We start from the raw sequence: 24,071 nt of genomic DNA, 5'->3' as shown, positions 1-24,071 counted from the left end.
AGATGAGAGAGAGAGAGACCGGAGAGAGAGAGAGATGGAGAGAGAGAGAGATGAGAGAGAGAGATGGAGAGAGGACCGGAGAGAGAGAGAGAGAGATGGAGAGAGAGAGAAGTTAACAAATGGAGGGAGAGAGGTGTCAACAGTGGTATTGTCAAATCACTAAACCTAGAGTCTCGAGTCCCTTGTGTTTGAGTCTGAGTCTGAGTCCAGTCTCGAGTCTAGGACGTGGTTTAGGACGTGGGATTGTGGATGCCAGGTCATCTGATGCAGCACTCCATCACTCTCCTTCTTGGTCAAATAGCCCTTACACAGCCTGGAGGTGTGTTGGGTCATTGTCCTGTTGAAGAACAAACACTAAGCCCAAACCAGATGGGATGGTATATCGCTGCAGAATGCTGGTGGTAGCCATGCTGGGTAAGTGTGCCTTGAATTCTAAATAAATAACTGACAGTGTCACCAGCAGAGCAGTCCCACACCATAACACCTCCTCCTCCAAGCTTCACGGTGGGAACCACACATGCGGAGATCATCTGTTCACCTACTACCAATGGATTTCACGAGAAAAAGGGGGTAACAAAATAAATAAATAAAAATATGTTTTTTCAACTCTGAAGTATTTATTTTGGCAATTTCTGAAGCTCTAATGAACTTATCCTCTGCAGCATGGGTAACTCCTGGTCCTCCTTTCCTGTGGCGGTCCTCATGAGAGCCAGTTAACTCTAATGAACTTATCCTCTGCAGCATGGGTAACTCTGGGTCTTCCTTTCCTGTGGCGGTCCTCATGAGAGCCAGTTAACTCTAATGAACTTATCCTCTGCAGCATGGGTAACTCCTGGTCCTCCTTTCCTGTGGCGGTCCTCATGAGAGCCAGTTAACTCTAATGAACTTATCCTCTGCAGCATGGGTAACTCTGGGTCTTCCTTCCTGTGGCGGTCCTCATGAGAGCCAGTTAACTCTAATGAAACTTATCCTCTGCAGCATGGGTAACTCCTGGTCCTCCTTTCCTGTGGTGGTCCTCATGAGAGCCAGTTAACTCTAATGAACTTATCCTCTGCAGCATGGGCAACTCCTGGTCTTCTTCATGGGTAACTCTCATGGGCACGTCATAGTTCTGATGTCTTCACTACTATTCCACAATGTAGAAAATAGTTTTTAAAATATATATATTTTTTAAACCTTCAATGAGTAGGTGTGTCCAAACTTTTGATTGGTACTTTATGTTGGGTGAGTGGAGGTGACTGAGACCACACAAGGAAGGAAGGAAGGAAGGTAGGTAGGTAGGTAGGTAGGGTCGGGTCGGACGGACGGACAGACAGCTGTATATAGTACCTATGTTTAGTGAGTGGAGGTGGCTGAGACCACACATGGTCTGTTGTAGTACAGTGACAGGGCTGAGACCAGCGTGGCACGACGGATCTTCCACATACTGGAGACAGTAGAGAACACACAGGTTATACACATTACATATATACACTACCAGGTTATATATATACACTACCAGGTTATATATATACACTACAAGGTTATATATACACTACCAGGTTTATATATACACTGACCAGGTTATATATATACACTACTGGGTACATATATCCACTACCAGGTTATATATATTACACTACCAGGTTATATATATACACTACCAGGTTATATATATATACACTACCAGGTTATATATATATATACACTACCAGGTTATATATACACTACCAGGTGATATATATATACACTACCAGGTTATATATATACACTACCAGGTTATATACACTACCAGGTTATATATACACTACCAGGTTATATAATATATATACACTACCAGGTTATATATATATACACTACCAGGTTATATATATACACTACCAGGTTATCTACACTACAGGTTATATATACACTACCAGGTTATATATATATATACACTACCAGGTTATATATATACACTACAGGTTATATCTAATACACTACCAGGTTATATATACACTACCAGGTTATATATATACACTACCAGGTTATATATACACTACCAGGTTATATATTACACTACAGGTTATATATACACTACCAGGTTATATATATATACACTACCAGGTTATATATACACTACCAGGTTATATATATATATACACTACCAGGTTATATCTATATATACATACCAGGTTATATATATACACTACCAGGTATAATATATATATATACTACTACCAGGTTAATATATAATATACTTTACACTACCAGCGTCTATAGATTAATATACACTACCCGGTTATATATATATATACACTACCAGGTATATATACCACTACCAGTTTATATATATATACACTTACCAGGTTATTATATAATATACACTACCGGTCTATATAATTATCCCCTACCAGGTTATATATATATATACACTACCAGGTTATATATATATATACAACTACCAGGTTATATATTATACACTAACCAGGTTATATATACACTACCAGGTACTATATTACACTACCAGGTTATATATATATATACACTACCAGGTTATATATACACTACCAGGTTATATATATATATACACTACCAGGTTATATATATACACTACCAGGTTATATATATATATACACTACCAGGTTATATATATACACTACCAGTTATATATACACTACCAGGTTATATATATCACTACAGGTTATATATATACACTACCAGGTTATATATACACTACCAGGTTATATATATACACTACCAGGTTATATATACACTACCAGGTTATATATTATACTAATACAAGGTTATAGTATATATATAACACATACCAGGTTATATATATATATACACTACCAGGTTATATACACACTACCAGGTATATATATACACTACCAGGTTATATATATACACTACCAGGTTATATATATACACTACCAGGTTTATAATATATATACACTACCAGGTTATATATATATATACACTACCAGGTTATATATATATATACACTACCAGGTATATATATATTCCAGTATTTTTACTTGCTATATTGTATTTACTTTGCCATCATGGCCTTTTTTTGCCTTTACCTCCCTTCTCACCTCATTTGCTCACATTGTATATAGACTTGTTTATACTGCATTATTGACTGTATGTTTGTTTTTACTCCATGTGTAACTCTGTGTCGTTTTATCTGTCGAACTGCTTTGCTTTATCTTGGCCAGGTCGCAATTGTAAATGAGAACTTGTTCTCAACTTGCCTACCTGGTTAAATAAAGGTAAAATAAATAAAATAAATAAATATACACTACCAGGTTATATATACACTACCAGGTTATATATATATATACACTACCAGGTTATATATACACTACCAGGTTATATATATATACACACTACCAGGTTATATATACACACTACCAGGTTATATATACACTACCAGGTTATATATATACACTACCAGGTTATATATACACTACCAGGTTATATATATATATATACACTACCAGGTTATATATACACTACCAGGTTATATATATATATACTACCAGGTTATATATATACACTACCAGGTTATATATATATACACACTACCAGGTTATATATACACTACCAGGTTATATATACACTACCAGGTTATATATACACTACCAGGTTATATATATATACACACTACCAGGTTATATATACACTACCAGGTTATATATACACTACCAGGTTATATATATACACTACCAGGTTATATATATATACACTACCAGGTTATATATACACTACCAGGTTATATATATACACTACCAGGTTATATATATACACCAGGTTATATACATACACTACCACGTTATATATATACACTACCAGGTTATATACATACACTACCACGTTATATATACACCAGGTTATATATATATACACTACCAGGTTATATATGAGGTGATCCAAGATGGCGTAGCAGTAAGTCGTCCTGTCGTGTCGTGTCCCTGTATATTTAGTTTATATTTTGTTTATTTTTTCGTTTTTACATATTTTTCGTTTTTTACATATTTTTCGTTTTTTACATAGCTATCCCTTTAAAAACATTTTGCTAAACCTAAGCTTCCAAATACGCTGGATCTTCACAACTAGCTATCTAGCTAAACCGCAACCCCGGATGATTACCCCTGGCTAGCGTTTCCACCCACTTAGCTTGAAGCTAGCCCGGCCTGTGCTACCACCGTAGCATACTCCTGAGCTACAATACCCGGGCCCACGACCGGTCTATCGATGTCACCGCATGAAGAGGAATAAACAGACTCACCCCATCGCGACGTCCCCCAAAGGCTAACTCTCTAGCCCTCGCTATCTCCCTGCTTGCTAATTCGGCCTGCTAACTGCTAGCTTGTCCAGCTCCGGTCCGCTAACTGCTACCTTGTCTAGCCCGGGCCTACAAACTGTTAGCTTGTTAGCACAGGCCTGCTAACCGCCTGAATCGCCGCGTCCCAAACGCCCACCGGACCCATATTTACTTTCTATCTCTTTTGACTTTTAATTTGTTTATACCTTCCGGAAACCTGCCTCACCCAATGTGATACGGAATCGCTATTATTTTTTATTTATTTTTAGAACACACTCAAGAACCTCCAGAAGCTAACCAGCTAACTAGCTACAAGCTATTTAGTCATTGTTCGTTTTTTTTTTACCTGGATAACACTCGCCAGTCCAGCTTCCCTTCCCCATCCACCGCTGCCCCCTGGACACTGATCTCTTGGCTACATAGCTGATGCACGCTGGACTGTCCATAAATCACGGTACTCCATTCTGCTTGTTTGTTTTATCTGTTGGCCCCGTTGCCTAGTCTACGCCATTTTACCTGCTGTTGTTGTGCTAGCTGATTAGCTGTTGTCTCACCTACTGTTTTAGCTAGCTTTCCCAATTCAACACCTGTGATTACTGTATGCCTCGCTGTATGTCTCTCTCAAATGTCAATATGCCTTGTATACTGTTGTTCAGGTTAGTTATCATTGTTTTAGTTCACAATGGAGCCCCTAGTTCCACTCTTCATACCCCTGATAACTCCTTTGTCCCACCTCCCACACATGCGGTGACCTCACCCATTACTACCAGCATGTCCAGAGATACAACCTCTCTCATCATCACCCAGTGCCTGGGCTTACCTCCGCTGTACCCGCACCCCACCATACCCCTGTCTGCGCATTATGCCCTGAATATATTCTACCATGCCCAGAAACCTGCTCCTCTTATTCTCTGTCCCCAACGCTCTAGGCGACCAGTTTTGATAGCCTTTAGCCGCACCCTCATACTACTCCTTCTCTGTTCCGCGGGTGATGTGGAGGTAAACCCAGGCCCTGCATGTCCCCAGGCACCCTCATTTGTTGACTTCTGTGTTCGAAAAAGCCTTGGTTTCATGCATGTCAACATCAGAAGCCTCCTCCCTAAGTTTGTCTTACTCACTGCTTTAGCACACTCTGCTAACCCTGATGTCCTTGCTGTGTCTGAATCCTGGCTCAGGAAGGCCACCAAAAATTCAGAGATTTCCATACCCAACTATAACATCTTCCGTCAAGATAGAACTGCCAAAGGGGGAGGAGTTGCAGTTTACTGCAGAGATAGCCTGCAAAGTAATGTCATACTTTCCAGGTCCATACCCAAACAGTTCGAACTACTAATTTTGAAAATTACTCTCTCCAGAAATAAGTCTCTCACGGTTGCCGCATGCTACCGACCCCCCTCAGCTCCCAGCTGTGCCCTGGACACCATTTGTGAATTGATCGCCCCCCATCTAGCTTCAGAGTTTGTTCTGTTAGGTGACCTAAACTGGGATATGCTTAACACCCCGCCAGTCCTACAATCTAAGCTAGATGCCCTCAATCTCACACAAATCATCAAGGAACCCACCAGGTACAACCCTAACTCTGTAAACAAGGGCACCCTCATAGACGTCATCCTGACCAACTGGCCCTCCAAATACACCTCCGCTGTCTTCAACCAGGATCTCAGCGATCACTGCCTCATTGCCTGTATCCGCTACGGAGCCGCAGTCAAACGACCACCCCTCATCACTGTCAAACGCTCTCTAAAACACTTCTGTGAGCAGGCCTTTCTAATCGACCTGGCCCGGGTATCCTGGAAGGACATTGACCTCATCCCGTCAGTTGAGGATGCCTGGTCATTCTTTAAAAGTAACTTCCTCACCATTTTAGATAAGCATGCTCCGTTCAAAAAATGCAGAACTAAGAACAGATACAGCCCTTGGTTCACCCCAGACCTGACTGCCCTCGACCAGCACAAAAACATCCTGTGGCGGACTGCAATAGCATCGAATAGTCCCCGTGATATGCAACTGTTCAGGGAAGTCCGGAACCAATACACGCAGTCAGTCAGGAAAGCTAAGGCCAGCTTCTTCAGGCAGAAGTTTGCATCCTGTAGCTCCAACTCCAAAAAGTTCTGGGACACTGTGAAGTCCATGGAGAACAAGAGCACCTCCTCCCAGCTGCCCACTGCACTGAGGCTAGGTAACACGGTCACCACTGATAAATCCATGATTATCGAAAACTTCAATAAGCATTTCTCAACGGCTGGCCATGCCTTCCGCCTGGCTACTTCAACCTCGGCCAACAGCTCCGCCCCCCCCGCAGCTCCTCGCCCAAGCCTCTCCAGGTTCTCCTTTACCCAAATCCAGATAGCAGATGTTCTGAAAGAGCTGCAAAACCTGGACCCGTACAAATCAGCTGGGCTTGACAATCTGGACCCTCTATTTCTGAAACTATCTGCCACCATTGTCGCAACCCCTATTACCAGCCTGTTCAACCTCTCTTTCATCTCGTCTGAGATCCCCAAGGATTGGAAAGCTGCCGCAGTCATCCCCCTCTTCAAAGGGGGAGACACCCTGGACCCAAACTGTTACAGACCTATATCCATCCTGCCCTGCCTATCTAAGGTCTTCGAAAGCCAAGTCAACAAACAGGTCACTGACCATCTCGAATCCCACCGTACCTTCTCCGCTGTGCAATCTGGTTTCCGAGCCGGTCATGGGTGCACCTCAGCCACACTCAAGGTACTAAACGACATCATAACCGCCATCGATAAAAGACAGTACTGTGCAGCCGTCTTCATCGACCTTGCCAAGGCTTTCGACTCTGTCAATCACCATATTCTTATCGGCAGACTCAGTAGCCTCGGTTTTTCGGATGACTGCCTTGCCTGGTTCACCAATTACTTTGCAGACAGAGTTCAGTGTGTCAAATCGGAGGGCATGCTGTCCGGTCCTCTGGCAGTCTCTATGGGGGTGCCACAGGGTTCAATTCTCGGGCCGACTCTTTTCTCTGTGTATATCAATGATGTTGCTCTTGCTGCGGGCGATTCCCTGATCCACCTCTACGCAGACGACACCATTCTATATACTTTCGGCCCGTCTTTGGACACTGTGCTATCTAACCTCCAAACAAGCTTCAATGCCATACAACACTCCTTCCGTAGCCTCCAACTGCTCTTAAACGCTAGTAAAACCAAATGCATGCTTTTCAACCGGTCGCTGCCTGCACCTGCATGCCCGACTAGCATCACCACCCTGGATGGTTCCGACCTAGAATATGTGGACGTCTATAAGTACCTAGGTGTCTGGCTAGACTGCAAACTCTCCTTCCAGACTCATATCAAACATCTCCAATCGAAAATCAAATCAAGAGTCGGCTTTCTATTCCGCAACAAAGCCTCCTTCACTCAAGCCGCCAAGCTTACCCTAGTAAAACTGACTATCCTACCGATCCTCGACTTCGGCGATGTAATCTACAAAATGGCTTCCAACACTCTACTCAGCAAACTGGATGCAGTCTATCACAGTGCCATCCGTTTTGTCACTAAAGCACCTTATACCACCCACCACTGCGACTTGTATGCTCTAGTCGGCTGGCCCTCGCTACATATTCGTCGCCAGACCCACTGGCTCCAGGTCATCTACAAGTCTATGCTAGGTAAAGCTCCGCCTTATCTCAGCTCACTGGTCACGATGGCAACACCCATCCGTAGCACGCGCTCCAGCAGGTGTATCTCACTGATCATCCCTAAAGCCAACACCTCATTTGGCCGCCTTTCGTTCCAGTACTCTGCTGCCTGTGACTGGAACGAATTGCAAAAATCGCTGAAGTTGGAGACTTTTATCTCCCTCACCAACTTCAAACATCAGCTATCTGAGCAGCTAACCGATCGCTGCAGCTGTACATAGTCTATTGGTAAATAGCCCACCCTTTTCACTTACCTCATCCCCATACTGTTTTTATTTATTTACTTTTCTGCTCTTCTGCACACCAATATCTCTACCTGTACATGACCATCTGATCTTTTATCACTCCAGTGTTAATCTGCAAAATTGTAATTATTTGCCTACCTCCTCATGCCTTTTGCACACATTGTATATAGACCCCCCCTTTGTTTTCTACTGTGTTATTGACTTGTTAATTGTTTACTCCATGTGTAACTCTTTGTTGTATGCTCACACTGCTATGCTTTATCTTGGCCAGGTCGCAGTTGCAAATGAGAACTTGTTCTCAACTAGCCTACCTGGTTAAATAAAGGTGTTCTCAACTAGCCTACCTGGTTAAATAAAGGTGAAATAAAAATAAATTAAATAAAAATATATACACTACCAGGTTATATATACACTACCAGGTTATATATATATATATACACTACCAGGTTATATATACACACTACCAGGTTATATATATACACTACCAGGTTATATATACACTACCAGGTTATATATATATATACACTACCAGGTTATATATATACACTACCAGGTTTATATATATACACTACCAGGTTATATATATATACACTACCAGGTTATATATATCACTACCAGGTTATATATACACACTACCAGGTTATATATACACACTACCAGGTTTATATATATACACTACCAGGTTATATATACACACTACCAGGTTATATATACACTACCAGGTTATATATATACACTACCAGGTTATATATACACTACCAGGTTATATATATATACACTACCAGGTTATATATATATATACACTACCAGGATTATATAAGTATATATACACTACCAGGTTATATATATACACTACCAGGTATATATATACACACTACCAGGTTATATATATATATATACACTACCAGGTCTATATATATATACACTACCAGGTTATATACATATATACACTACCAGGTTATATATATACACACTACCAGGTTATATATATATATACACTACCAGGTTATATATATATATACACTACCAGGTTATATATATACACACTACCAGGTTATATATATATATATACACTACCAGGTTATATATATATATACACTACCAGGTTATATATATATATACACTACCAGGTTATATACATATATACACACTACCAGGTTATATATATATATACACTACCAGGTTATATATATATACACTACCAGGTTATATATATATATACACTACCAGGTTATATACATATATACACACTACCAGGTTATATATATATATACACTACCAGGTTATATATATATATACACTACCAGGTTATATATATATATACACTACCAGGTTATATATACACTACCAGGTTATATATATATATACACTACCAGGTTATATATATACACTACCAGGTTATATATATACACTACCAGGTTATATACATATATACACTACCAGGTTATATATATACACTACCAGGTTATATATATACCAGTTATACTACCCAGGTTATATATATACACTACCAGGTTATATATATACACTACCAGGTTATATTATATACACTACCAGGTTATATATATATATACACTACCAGGTTATATATATATATACACTACCAGGTTATATATATACACTACCAGGTTATATATATACACTACCAGGTTATATATATACACTACCAGGTTATATATATACACTACCAGGTTATATATATACACTACCAGGTTATATATATATACACTACCAGGTTAATATATATACACTACCAGGTTATATATATATATACACTACCAGGTTATATATATACACTACCAGGTTATTATATATATATACACTACCAGGTTATATACATATATACACACTACCAGGTTATATATATATATATACACTACCAGGTTATATATATATACACTACCAGGTTATATATATATATACACTACCAGGTTATATATATATATACACTACCAGGTTATATATATACACTACCAGGTTATATATATACACTACCAGGTTATATATATACACTACCAGGTTATATATATACACTACCAGGTTATATATATACACTACCAGGTTATATATATACACTACCAGGTTATATATATATATCACTACCAGTTATATTAATATATACACTACAGGTTATATATAACATACCAGTGCTATATACACTACCAGGTTATATATATATATACACTACCAGTTATATATATATATCACTACCAGGTTATATATACACTACCAGGTTATATTACACTACAGGTTATATATATACACTACCAGGTTATATATACACTACCAGGTTATATATATATATACACTACCAGGTTATATATATACACTACCAGGTTATATATACACTACCAGGTATATATATATATACACTACCAGTTATATATATATATATACACTACCAGGTTATATATACACTACCAGGTTATATATTACACTACCAGGTTATATATATATATACACTACCAGGTTATATATTATACACTACCAGTTATATATACCACTACCAGGTTAATATATACACTACCAGGTTATATTATATATATACACTACCAGGTTATATATATACACCTACCAGGTTATATATACACTACCAGGTTATATATACACACTACCAGGTTATATATATATACACTACCAGGTTATATACACACTACCAGGTATTATATATTAATAAATATACACTACCAGGTTATATATATACACTACCAGGTTATATATATATATACACTACCAGGTTTATTATTACACTACCAGGTTATATATATATACACTACCAGGTTATTATATAATACACACTACCAGGTTATATATATATATACACTACCAGGTTAGTATATATATACACTACCAGGTTATATATACACTACCAGCGTTATATATATATAACACTACCAGGTTATTATATATATACACACTACCAGGTTATATATATATACACACTACCAGGTATAATATATATATATACACTACCAGGTTATATATATATATACACTACCAGGTTTATATATATACACTACCAGGTTATACTATATACACTACCAGGTTATATATATACACACTACCAGGTTATATATATACACTACCAGGTTATATACTATATATACACTTACCCAGGTTATATATATACACTACCAGGTTATATATACACTACCAGGTTATATATATACACTACCAGGTTATATATATACACTACCAGGTTATATATATATACACTACCAGGTTATATATATACACTACCTTACCATGTTATATATACACTACCAGGTTATATATATATTACACTACCAGGTTATATATATATACACTACCAGGTTATATATATTACACTACCAGGTTATATATATATACACTACCAGGTTATATATATATATACATACCAGGTTATATATATACACTACCAGGTTATATATATATACACTACCAGGTTATATATATACACTACCAGGTTTATATATATATACACTACCAGGTTATATATATACACTACAGGTTAAATTATTCCACTACCAGGGTTATATATATATACACTACCAGGTTATATATATACACTACCAGGTTATATATATATACACTACCAGGTATAATATATACACTACCAGGTTATATATATATACACTACCAGGTTATATATATACACTACCCAGGTTATATATATACAACTACCAGTTATATATATATACACTACCAGGTTATATATATACAACTACCAGGTTATATATATACACTACAGGTTATATATATACACTTACCAGGTTATATATATACACTACCAGGTATATATATACACTACCAGGTTATATATACACTACCAGTTTATATATATAGTACCACTACCAGGTTATATATATACACTACCAGGTTATATATATACACTACCAGGTTATATATATACACTACCAGGTTAATATATACACACTACCAGGTTATATATATATATCACTACCAGGTTATATATATACACTACCAGGTTATATACACACTACCAGGTTATATATATACACACTACCAGGTTATATATAATATACACTACCAGGTTATATATATACACTACCAGGTTATAATATATATACACTACCAGGTTATATATACACTACCAGGTTATATATATATACACTACCAGGTTATATATATATACACTACCAGGTTATATATACACTACCAGGTTATATATATACACTACCAGGTTATATATATACACTACCAGGTTATATATATACACTACCAGGTTATATATACACTACCAGGTTTATATATATATATACACTACCAGGTTATATATATACACTACCAGGTATATATATATATACACTACCAGGTTATATATATACACTACCAGGTTATATATACACTACCAGGTTATATATATACACACTACCAGGTTATATATACACTACCAGGTTATATATACACTACCAGGTTATATATATATACACTACCAGGTTATATATACACTACCAGGTATATATATATATACACTACCAGGTTATATATATACACTACCAGGTTATATATACACTACCAGGTTATATATATACACACTACCAGGTTATATATACACTACCAGGTTATATATATACACACTACCAGGTTATATATACACTACCAGGTTATATATACATATACACTACCAGGTTATATATACACAACACCAGGTTATATATATACACTACCAGGTTATATATACATACACTACCAGGTTATATATACACAACACCAGGTTATATATACACTACCAGGCTATATATTTATACACTACCAGGTTATATATATATATACACTACCAGGCTATATATTTATACACTACCAGGTTATATATACACTACCAGGTTATATATACACTACCAGGTTATATATATACACTACCAGGTTATATATATACCTACATACCTGTTGTAGGTGAACAGTTTGTCTCTCTCGGTGCAGTAGTATCTACCTACCTGTTGTAGGTGAACAGTTTGTTTCTCTCGGTGCAGTAGTATCTACCTACCTGTTGTAGGTGAACAGTTTGTCTCTCTCGGTGCAGTAGTATCTACCTACCTGTTGTAGGTGAACAGTTTGTCTCGCTCGGTGCAGTAGTATCTACCTACCTGTTGTAGCGTAGCAGCACACAGTTCTATAGCGATGTAGGTGAACAGTTTGTCTCGCTCGTGCAGTAGTATCTGATGACGTTTGGATGTTCGTCCGATTCCCGGAGCAGCTGGACCTCTCGCTCTGCAACATCAAAACACTCTGGAAGGATCCGTTTCACCGCCACGCGACGGCCGTCAAAACGGCCCCTGGAACATTCATATATCAGATACTTATCTTATACTTATCAGGAATATATAATGACTATGTCATGATATATAATGACTATGTCATGAATATATAATGTCTATGTCATGAATATATAATGACTATATCACGAATATGTAATGACTATGTCACGAATATATAATGACTAGGTCACGAATATATCATGAATATATAATGACTGTGTCATGAATATATATATATATATCATTAATATATAATGACTATATCATAACTATATCATTAATAAATACTGAATAAATTATAACTATATCATGAATATATAATGACTATGTCATGAATATATATATATATATATATATATATATATAACTATATCATGAATATATAATGACTATATCATAACTATATCATTAATAAATACTGAATAAATTATAACTATATCATGAATATATAATGACTATGTCATGAATACACAATATTGTTATGAATAAAACGACACAATACGAGAGAATTCAAATTGTCTGGTGTGGGGGGGTGCAAGGAGACCCCAGCTCCACTAAAACCAATACGTTGCAGAGAGTTCAAGAATAAACCCCAGCTCCACTAAAACCAATACGATGCAGAGAGTTCAAGGAGAACCCCAGCTCCACTAAAACCAATACGATGCAGAGAGTTCAAGGACAACCCCAGCTCCACTAAAACCAATACAATGCAGAGAGTTCAAGGAGAACCCCAGCTCCACTAAAACCAATACGTTGCAGAGAGTTCAAGAATAAACCCCAGCTCCACTAAAACCAATACGATGCAGAGAGTTCAAGGAGAACCCCAGCTCCACTAAAACCAATACGATGCAGAGAGTTCAAGGACAACCCCAGCTCCACTAAAACCAATACAATGCAGAGAGTTCAAGGAGAACCCCAGCTCCACTAAAACCAATACGATGCAGAGAGTTCAAGGAGAACCCCAGCTCCACTAAAACCAATACGATGCAGAGAGTTCAAGGAGAACCCCAGCTCCACTAAAACCAATACGATGCAGAGAGTTCAAGAATAAACCCCAGCTCCACTAAAACCAATACGATGCAGAGAGTGCAAGGAGACCCCAGCTCCACTAAAACCAATACGATGCAGAGAGTTCAAGAATAAACCCCAGCTCCACTAAAACCAATACGATGCAGAGAGTTCAAGGAGAACCCCAGCTCCACTAAAACCAATACGATGCAGAGAGTTCAAGGACAACCCCAGCTCCACTAAAACCAATACAATGCAGAGAGTTCAAGGAGAACCCCAGCTCCACTAAAACCAATACGATGCAGAGAGTTCAAGGAGAACCCCAGCTCCACTAAAACCAATACGATGCAGAGAGTTCAAGGAGAACCCCAGCTCCACTAAAACCAATACGATGCAGAGAGTTCAAGGAGAACCCCAGCTCCACTAAAACCAATACGATGCAGAGAGTTCAAGGAGACCCCAGCTCCACTAAAACCAATACGATGCAGAGAGTTCAAGGAAAACGCCAGCTCCACTAAAACCAATACGATGCAGAGAGTTCAAGGAGAACCCCAGCTCCACTAAAACCAATACGATGCAGAGAGTTCAAGGAGAACCCCAGCTCCACTAAAACCAATACGATGCAGAGAGTTCAAGGAAAACGCCAGCTCCACTAAAACCAATACGAGCAGAGAGTTCAAGGAGAACCCAGCTCCACTAAAACCAATACGATGCAGAGAGTTCAAGGAAAAACCCCAGCTCCACTTAAAACCAATGACAACTACTACATTTTCCAGAGATTGTTAATAAATGTTATAACTGTTTTGGCTGTAATATCACGTCCTCTTGAAGAGTCAGAAATACATATTTTCCATTATTCCAAATGTAAGTCTGGGTTATAAAGCAAGAACTGCTTTTAATGATCAGTAAACATGAACGGATGGAAGACTGACCGGAAGACGAAGGTTCCTTCTGTTCCATGTCCCAGAATCTCTGATGGACAGAAAGGAGATCTTCCCTACCTCTCCTCCTCTATCCCTCCATTCTGATGAGAGAGAGAGAGACGAGGAGTGAGAGAGAGAGAGAGAGAGAGAGAGAGAGGAGAGAAGAGAGAGAGAGTGAGAGAGAGTGAGAGGAGGAAGGAGAGGAGGAAGAGAGAGAGAGGGGGGAGAGAGAGAGAGAGAGAGAGAGAGAGAGAGGAGAGAGAGAGAGAGGAGGAAGAGAGAGAGAGGAGGGAGAGGGGAGGAGAGAGAGAGAGAGAGAGAGGAGAGAGAGAGAGGGGGAGAAGGAGAGAGGGGAGAGAGAGGGGAGAAGGAGAGAGGGCAGGAAAGAGGGGAGGGAGGAGGGGAGAATGGACCTTAGAAAGATTCTAACCTTGTAATTAAAGTATCTGCCACTTAGTGTGTGTGTGTGTGTCTCACCGTGTGTGTGTGTGTGTGTCTGTGTGTTTGTGTTTGCGTGTCTCACCGTGTGTGTGTGTGTCTGTGTGTGTGTGTCTCACCGTGTGTGTGTGTCTGTGTGTGTGTGTGTGCGTGTCTCACCGTGTGTGTGTGTCTGTGTGTTTGTGTGTGCGTGTCTCACCGTGTGTGTGTCGCGTTACAGCGGATCCGTTCCTGGCTACAGCGTCACTACTGTTACCGGGGCGAGCCAGAGAGAGGAGGGTCCACAGAGGACGGCTGTGAGTCTGCAGACTGGGGCTGGGCTCCAGAAGGAAGGGGGGTTCCTGGGGAAAGGGGTGTGTCTGGTGGAGAAGGGGGTGTGTCTGCAGAAGAGGGCGTGTCTAGCAGGTGTTGGAGGCGGGATTCCAGAGCTTCGTCCAACTGCTGCCTCTGGTCCTTCTGCTGCTGGGTCACACAGTTATATATATATATATACACACACACACACACACACACACACACACACACACACACACACACACACACACACACACACACACACAGACACAGACACACAGACTTTATATATAGTACAGACAGACACACACCTTTAAATGCACACACATTATATACACACACAACACACACACACACTTACAGTGCATTTGAAATGTATTCAGACCCCTTGACAACCTTAATCTAAAATTGATTAAAATAAATGTTCATCAAATCTCCACAGAATAATAATATCAATCAACCTACCAATCTACACAATACCCCATAATGACAAAGTGAAAACTTTTTATTTTTTTAAATATATTTTGCAAATTTATTTAAAAATAAAAAACAGAAATACCTTATTCAATATTCAGACCTTTTACTATGAGACTCAAAATTGAGCTCTTGTTTCTACAACTTGATTGTAGTCCACCTGTGGTAAATTAAATTGATTGGACATGATTTGGAAAGGCACACACCTGTCTATACAGGTCCCACAGTTGACAGTGCATGTCAGAGCAAAAACCAAGCCATGAGGTCAAAGGAATTGTCCGTAGAGCTTCGAGACAGGATTGTGTCAAGGCACAGATCTGGGAAGAGTAGCAAGACCCTTCCTAGAGCTGGCCACCCGGCCAAACTGAGCAATCAGGAGGAGGAAGGGCCTTGGTCAGGGAGGTGACCAAGAACCCGATGGTCACTCTGACAGAGCTCCAATGTTCCCCTGTGGAGATGGGAGAACCTTCCAGAAGGACAACCATCTCTGCAGCACTCCACCAATCAGTCCTTTATTGTAGAGTGGCCAGACAGAAGCCGTATCAATTATCTCTGGGGAGACCTGAAAATAGCTGTGCAGCGATGCTCCCCATCCAACCTGACAGAGAGGATCTGCAGAGAAGAATGGGAGAAACTCCCCAAATACAGGCATGCCAAGCTTGTTGCGTCATACTCAAAAAGACTTGAGGCTGTAATCGCTGCCAAAGGTTCTTCAACAAAGTACTGAGTAAAGCGTCTGAATACTTATGGAAATATGATACCCGTTTTCACTTTGTCATTATGAGGTATTGTGTAGATTGATCAGGGGACAAAAACAATTGAATTCATATTAGAATAAGCCTGTAACGTAAACACCGAACATAGTGCAAACTAATTGGGCAGTAAAGTTCAATCATTTGCGTCTCTGTGCGGCAATTCTTCCAAGTGGCAATCCTGGAGGAGGTGCTTAGCTTAGAAGGAACATCGATGCCGAGCAGTTGCCCTCTGTAGGGTAGTGCTATACCAGGCAGTTGCCATACCAAGCGATGAAGCTTGATGGGTGTGTCCCCGAAGTTGATGGGTGTGTCCCCGAAGTTGATGGGTGTGTCCCCGAAGTTGATGGGTGTGTCCCCGAAGTCACCCTCAAAGTTTTGTCAGAAACACAAAGGAGGGCCCTCCAAGTTGCGGTCGGAGGCCGAACAGTTGCCAAGCGATGATGCAACCAGTCAGGTTGCCCCCGATGGTGCAGCTGTAGAACCTGTTGAGGATCTGAGGACCCATTCAGCCAAATCTTTTCAGTCTCCTGAGGGAGAAAAAGTTCCCTCTTCACGACTGTCTTGGTGTGTTTGGACCATGATGGTTTCCACCTCACTAATAAACTAAGGAACTTGAAGCTCGTGACCCGCTCCACTACAGCCCCGTCGATGTGAATGTGGACGTGCTCGGTTAACACCCCGACTCTTACGATAAGTGCCATGGGATCTTTAATGACCTCAGAGTCAGGGCACCCGTTTAACGTACCATCCGAAAGACGGCACCCTACACAGGATTGGGATATTTAGACCAGAGGAAAGAGTGCCTCATACTGGCCCTCCAACACCACTTCCAGCAGCATCTGATCTCCCATCCAGGGACTGACCAGGACCAACCCTGCTTAGCTTCAGAAGCAAGCCAGCAGTGATATGCGGGGTGGTATGCTGGCATGATCACACAGTTGTCCTGAACAGCTGGTGCCCTCATGCATGGATCAGTATTGCTTGCCTCAAAGCAAGCAAAGAAGGCTTTTAGCTTGTCTGATTAGACTCCTGTCACTGGATGGCTTGCGGCTGGGTTTCCCTTTGTAATCTGTAATAGTTTGCAAGCCCCACCACATCCGACGAGCGTCAGAGCCGGTGTAGTAAGATTCAATCTTAGTCCTGTATTGCCAGTCCTGTTTGATGGTTCGTCTGAGGGCATAGCGAGATCTATTATAAGCGTCCGGATTTGTGTCCCACTCCTTGAAAGCAGCAACTCTATCCTTTAGTTCAATGCAGATGTTGCCTGTTATCCATGGCTTCTGGTTGGGGTATGTACGTACGGTCACTGTGGGGACGACGTCATTGATGCACTTATTGATGAAGCCAGTGACTGATAAGGATGTGAGTTTTACCCCGGCCACTAGGAGCGTCACTTCTGGGTGAGCATTCTCTTGTTTGCTTGGGGCCTTATACAGCTCGTTGAGTGACAACCATCTATATGAATTACCATCTAAATGAATTACCACCATCTATATGAATTACCACCATCTATATGAATTACCACCATCTATATGAATTACCACCATCTAAATGAATTACCACCATCTAAATGAATTACCACCATCTATATGAATTACCATCTAAATGAATTACCACCATCTATATGAATTCCCACCATCTATATGAATTACCACCATCTATATGAATTACCACCATCTATATGAATTACCATCTAAATGAATTACCACCATCTCTATGAATTACCACCATCTAAATGAATTACCACCATCTATATGAATTACCATCTAAATGAATTACCACCATCTATATGAATTACCACCATCTATATGAATTACCACCATCTAAATGAATTACCACCATCTATATGAACTAGCACCATCTATATGAATTACCACCATCTATATGAATTACCACCATCTATATGAATTACCACCATCTATATGAATTACCACCATCTATATGAATTACCACCATCTATATGAATTACCACCATCTATATGAATTACCACCATCTAAATGAATTACCACCATCTAAATGAATTACCACCATCTATATGAATTACCACCATCTAAATGAATTACCACCATCTAAATGAATTACCATCTAGATGATTTACCATTTAAATGAATTACCTAAATTAATCTAAATGCTATTCCTGTCATTCTGAGCACCAGGGGATGGGTTAGCCACCCAATGCATATGGGTCTGGTAAATGTCTCAAACGTCCGGTAAATTACAATCTTGCCGGTCACATTGTCCCACGGGGGAACCCTGACTCCCACCCCACCCTGTCCTGTTGAACTAACCTGTGGATAAGTCAGAGCGAAGGCAAGCCATCCTCCCAGCAGTAGAGACAGGATCACCACGGTAACAGGGTCCTGGTATATGTAGTCGGGCAGGATAGAGGACAACCCTGATCTTGATCCTGCTTGGGTCCTTCTGCTGCCGCTAGGACCCGAACCACGACCCCCTCCACCACCATGACCTACTGACTGGAACTAAAGAGGGGGGAGGGGGGTTCAGGTTAGAGGCCAAGGAATAGGGGTTGTAACTCACAGGATGGTCTGTATGTGAGTGGGGTTTAGAGGTCAGAGGTCAGGGGTCAGGGGTCAGGGGTAAGGGGGTTATAACTCACAGGATGGTCTGTATAGCGATTGTTCTGAGACCGGGTCGGGATAACGGCATCACCGGAACGCTGCAGGTTTACCGGGAAGTCTCTCAACATGGTGGTGTGGGCTACCGGGGGTAACTCATGGTGTCCTGATGAGAGAGTGAGAGTGAGAGTGAGAGTGAGCGAGAGAGAGACAGAGAGACAGAGAGACAGAGAGACAGAGAGAGAGAGAGAGAGATAGAGTGTGTGAGAGAGTGAGAGTGAGAGAGAGAGAGAGAGTGTGAGAGATAGACCGTGTGAGAGAGAGAGTAGGGAGAGAGAGAGAGAGAGAGAGACAGAGACAGAGAGAGAGCTGTGTGTGTCTGTGTGGTTAGTGTGTCTGGTGTCTCTGTGTGGTTAGTGTCCCCAGTGTCTCTGTGTGGTTACTGTGTTGGTGGAGTAGTTACCTACTGGTTGTTCAGTGTGTTGGTGGAGCCTAGTGGGTAGTTACCTACTGGTTGTTCAGTGTGTTGGTGGTGCCTGGTGGGTAGTTACCTACTGGTTGTTCAGTGTGTTGGTGGAGCCTGGCAGGTAGTTACCTACTGGTTGTTCAGTGTGTTGGTGGAGCCTGGCGGGTAGTTACCTACTGGTTGTTCAGTGTGTTGGTAGAGCCTGGTGGGTAGTTACCTACTGGTTGTTCAGTGTGTTAGTGGAGCCTGGCGGGTAGTTACCTATAGAGCCTGGCAGGTAGTTACCTACTGGTTGTTCAGTGTGTTGGTGGAACCTGGTGGGTAGTTACCTACTGGTTGTTCAGTGTGTTGGTGGAGCTTGGCAGATAGTTACCTACTGGTTGTTCAGTGTGTTGGTGGTGCCTGGTGGGTAGTTACCTACTGGTTGTTCAGTGTGTTGGTGGTGCCTGGTGGGTAGTTACCTACTGGTTGTTCAGTGTGTTGGTGGAGCCTGGTGGGTAGTTACCTATAGAGCCTGGCAGGTAGTTACCTACTGGTTGTTCAGTGTGTTGGTGGTGCCTGGTGGGTAGTTACCTATAGAGCCTGGCAGGTAGTTACCTACTGGTTGTTCAGTGTGTTGGTGGAGCCTGGTGGGTAGTTACCTATAGAGCCTGGCAGGTAGTTACCTCCTGGTTGTTCGGTGTGTTGGTGGAGCCTGGCGGGTAGTTACCTACTGGTTGTTCAGTGTGTTGGTGGAGCCTGGCGGGTAGTTACCTATAGAGCCTGGCAGGTAGTTACCTACTGGTTGTTCAGTGTGTTGGTGGAACCTGGTGGGTAGTTACCTACTGGTTGTTCAGTGTGTTGGTGGAGCTTGGCAGGTAGTTACCTACTGGTTGTTCAGTGTGTTGGTGGAGCCTGGTGGGTAGTTACCTACTGGTTGTTCAGTGTGTTGGTGGTGCCTGGTGGGTAGTTACCTACTGGTTGTTCAGTGTGTTGGTGGTGCCTGGTGGGTAGTTACCTACTGGTTGTTCAGTGTGTTGGTGGTGCCTGGTGGGTAGTTACCTACTGGTTGTTCAGTGTGTTGGTGGTGCCTGGTGGGTAGTTACCTACTAGTTGTTCAGTGTGTTGGTGGTGCCTGGTGGGTAGTTACCTATAGAGCCTGGCAGGTAGTTACCTCCTGGTTGTTCGGTGTGTTGGTGGAGCCTGGCGGGTAGTTTACCTACTGGTTGTTCAGTGTGTTGGTGGAGCCTGGTGGGTAGTTACCTATAGAGCCTGGCAGGTAGTTACCTACTGGTTGTTCATTGTGTTGGTGGTGCCTGGTGGGTAGTTACCTACTGGTTGTTCAGTGTGTTGGTGGAGCCTGGTGGGTAGTTACCTACTGGTTGTTCAGTGTGTTGGTGGTGCCTGGTGGGTAGTTACCTACTGGTTGTTCAGTGTGTTGGTGGTGCCTGGTGGGTAGTTACCTATAGAGCCTGGCGGGTAGTTACCTACTAGTTGTTCAGTGTGTTGGTGGTGCCTGGTGGGTAGTTACCTACTAGTTGTTCAGTGTGTTGGTGGTGCCTGGTGGGTAGTTACCTACTAGTTGTTCAGTGTGTTGGTGGTGCCTGGTGGGTAGTTACCTACTAGTTGTTCAGTGTGTTGGTGGTGCCTGGTGGGTAGTTACCTATAGAGCCTGGCGGGTAGTTACCTACTAGTTGTTCAGTGTGTTGGTGGTGCCTGGTGGGTAGTTACCTATGAGGAGCCACTGGTTGTTCAGTGTGTTGGTGGAGCCTGGCGGGTATCGTACGTCGGTAGACGGGATGATCTCACACTCTCCCTCCTCTCTAACCGTCACCTCCTCGGTCTCCGGTCCCTCGATACGCGCCAGTGTCAAGCCCCGCGGCTGCCGTGGCAACACATCAATCAATACATCAAAGAATCAGCCAATAAAATTCAGAGAGACAAGTTCTAACCAGGTGCATATAATGACATCACAGTACTGAGACTAAAAACACTCCTGATTGGCTGCTGTGTGTTGTGTAGACATGCTGATGGGCTGCTGTGTGTTGTGTAGACATGCTGATTGGCTGCTGTGTGTTGTGTAGACATGCTGATTGGCTGCTGTGTGTTGTGTAGACATGCTGATTGGGCTGCTGTGCGTAGACACTAAGTGTACCAAAACATTAGGAACACCTTCCTAACAACCTCGATTCGTAAGTGCATGGCCTCTACAAGGAAGCGTTCCACAGGGATGCTGGCCCATGTTGACTCCAATGCCTCCCAACAGTTGTGGCAAGTTGGCTGGGTGGCCTTTTGGGTGGTGGACCATTCCTGATACCCAGCGGGGGACATGGCCTTTTGGGTGGTGGACCATTCCTGATACCCAGCGGGGGACATGGCCTTTTGGGTGGTGGACCATTGCTGATACCCAGCAGGGGACATGGCCTTTTGGGTGGTGGACCATTCCTGATACCCAGCAGGGGGCATGGCCTTTTGGGTGGTGGACCATTCCTGATACCCAGCGGGGGACATGGCCTTTTGGGTGGTGGACCATTCCTGATACCCAGCAGGGGGAAACTGAGTGTGTAAAAACCCAGCAGTGAATACTCAAACTGCTGCGCAATATGACCATCCCCTGTTCAAAAGGGACTTTAATCTTCTGTCTTCACCCACTGAATGGCGCGCACACACACACACACACACACACAATCCTGCCTCCTCCCCTTCATCTACACTGATCGAAGTGGATTTAACAAGTGACATCAATAAGGGAATCATATCTTTCACTTGGTCAGTGTCATTTTTTTTTAAAAGAGCAGGTGTTCCTAATGTTTTGTCCACTCTTTTTTTTTTTTGCTGTTGATTGACAGCTGTACTGACCACTAGAGAGACTCCGTCGTGAACCAGGGAGGTGGAGGCGTACAGATGAGAATCCAGCTTCCCCACATACAGAGTGGGCCTAAAACACACAAGACAAATGACATAAAGAATGACAGGAAAAATAAGGTTTTAAACACCTTCAATTACATTGTAATGCAACCCATTAAGAAAATGACTGTAAAAACTGTTAAAATCCCCTGTGGTTGATGAGGAATTGAACAAATTGTATGGTTGTAGAGGGATGAGGCAAAAAGAATGTCAAATAAGTCTGGCTGTACAACCGATTGGCAAACGTACTGCAAATTGAGAAATCATGTGACTAAATTGATTAAAAAGAAGAAACTAAACTATGAAACAAAGATAAATTACATAAAGAATTATAATAAAAAGCTTTGGAGAACCTTGAATGGCATTTTGGGGGGAAGAAAGGCTAACAGAACACAGAGCATGTTATTTAATGGAAGCCTCTCCAACATAATCGAGGTAGAATCAGGAATTCCCCAGGGCAGCTGTCTAGGCCCCTTACTGGTAGAATCAGGCATTCCCCAGGGCAGCTGTCAAGGCCCCTTACTGGTAGAATCAGGAATTCCCCAGGGCAGCTGTTTAGGCCCCTTACTTTTTTCAATCTTTACTAACGACATACCACTAGCTTTTGAGTGAAGCCAGTGTGTCTATATATGCGGATGACTCAACACTATACACGTCAGCTACTACATCGACTGAAATGAATGCAACACTTAACAAAGAGCTGCAGTTAGTTTCAGAATGAGTGGCAAGAAATGTTAGTCCTAAATAATTTAAGAACAACTAAAAGCATTGTATTTGGGGCAAATC

General features: G+C 41.4%; 1 pseudogene; it reads right to left on the bottom strand.

Annotated features, from left to right (window-relative positions):
- The window catches only part of LOC109886338 (serine/threonine-protein kinase/endoribonuclease IRE1-like), a 64,019-nt pseudogene that overhangs the window by 10,885 nt on the left and 29,063 nt on the right, over positions 1-24,071 (bottom strand).

Source organism: Oncorhynchus kisutch, unplaced genomic scaffold, assembly GCF_002021735.2.
Source record: "Oncorhynchus kisutch isolate 150728-3 unplaced genomic scaffold, Okis_V2 scaffold3202, whole genome shotgun sequence".
Classification (NCBI taxonomy): Eukaryota; Metazoa; Chordata; class Actinopteri; order Salmoniformes; family Salmonidae; genus Oncorhynchus; species Oncorhynchus kisutch.
The sequence above is the reverse complement of the archived record's forward strand: the minus strand, read 5'-3'. Positions and strand labels throughout refer to the sequence as shown.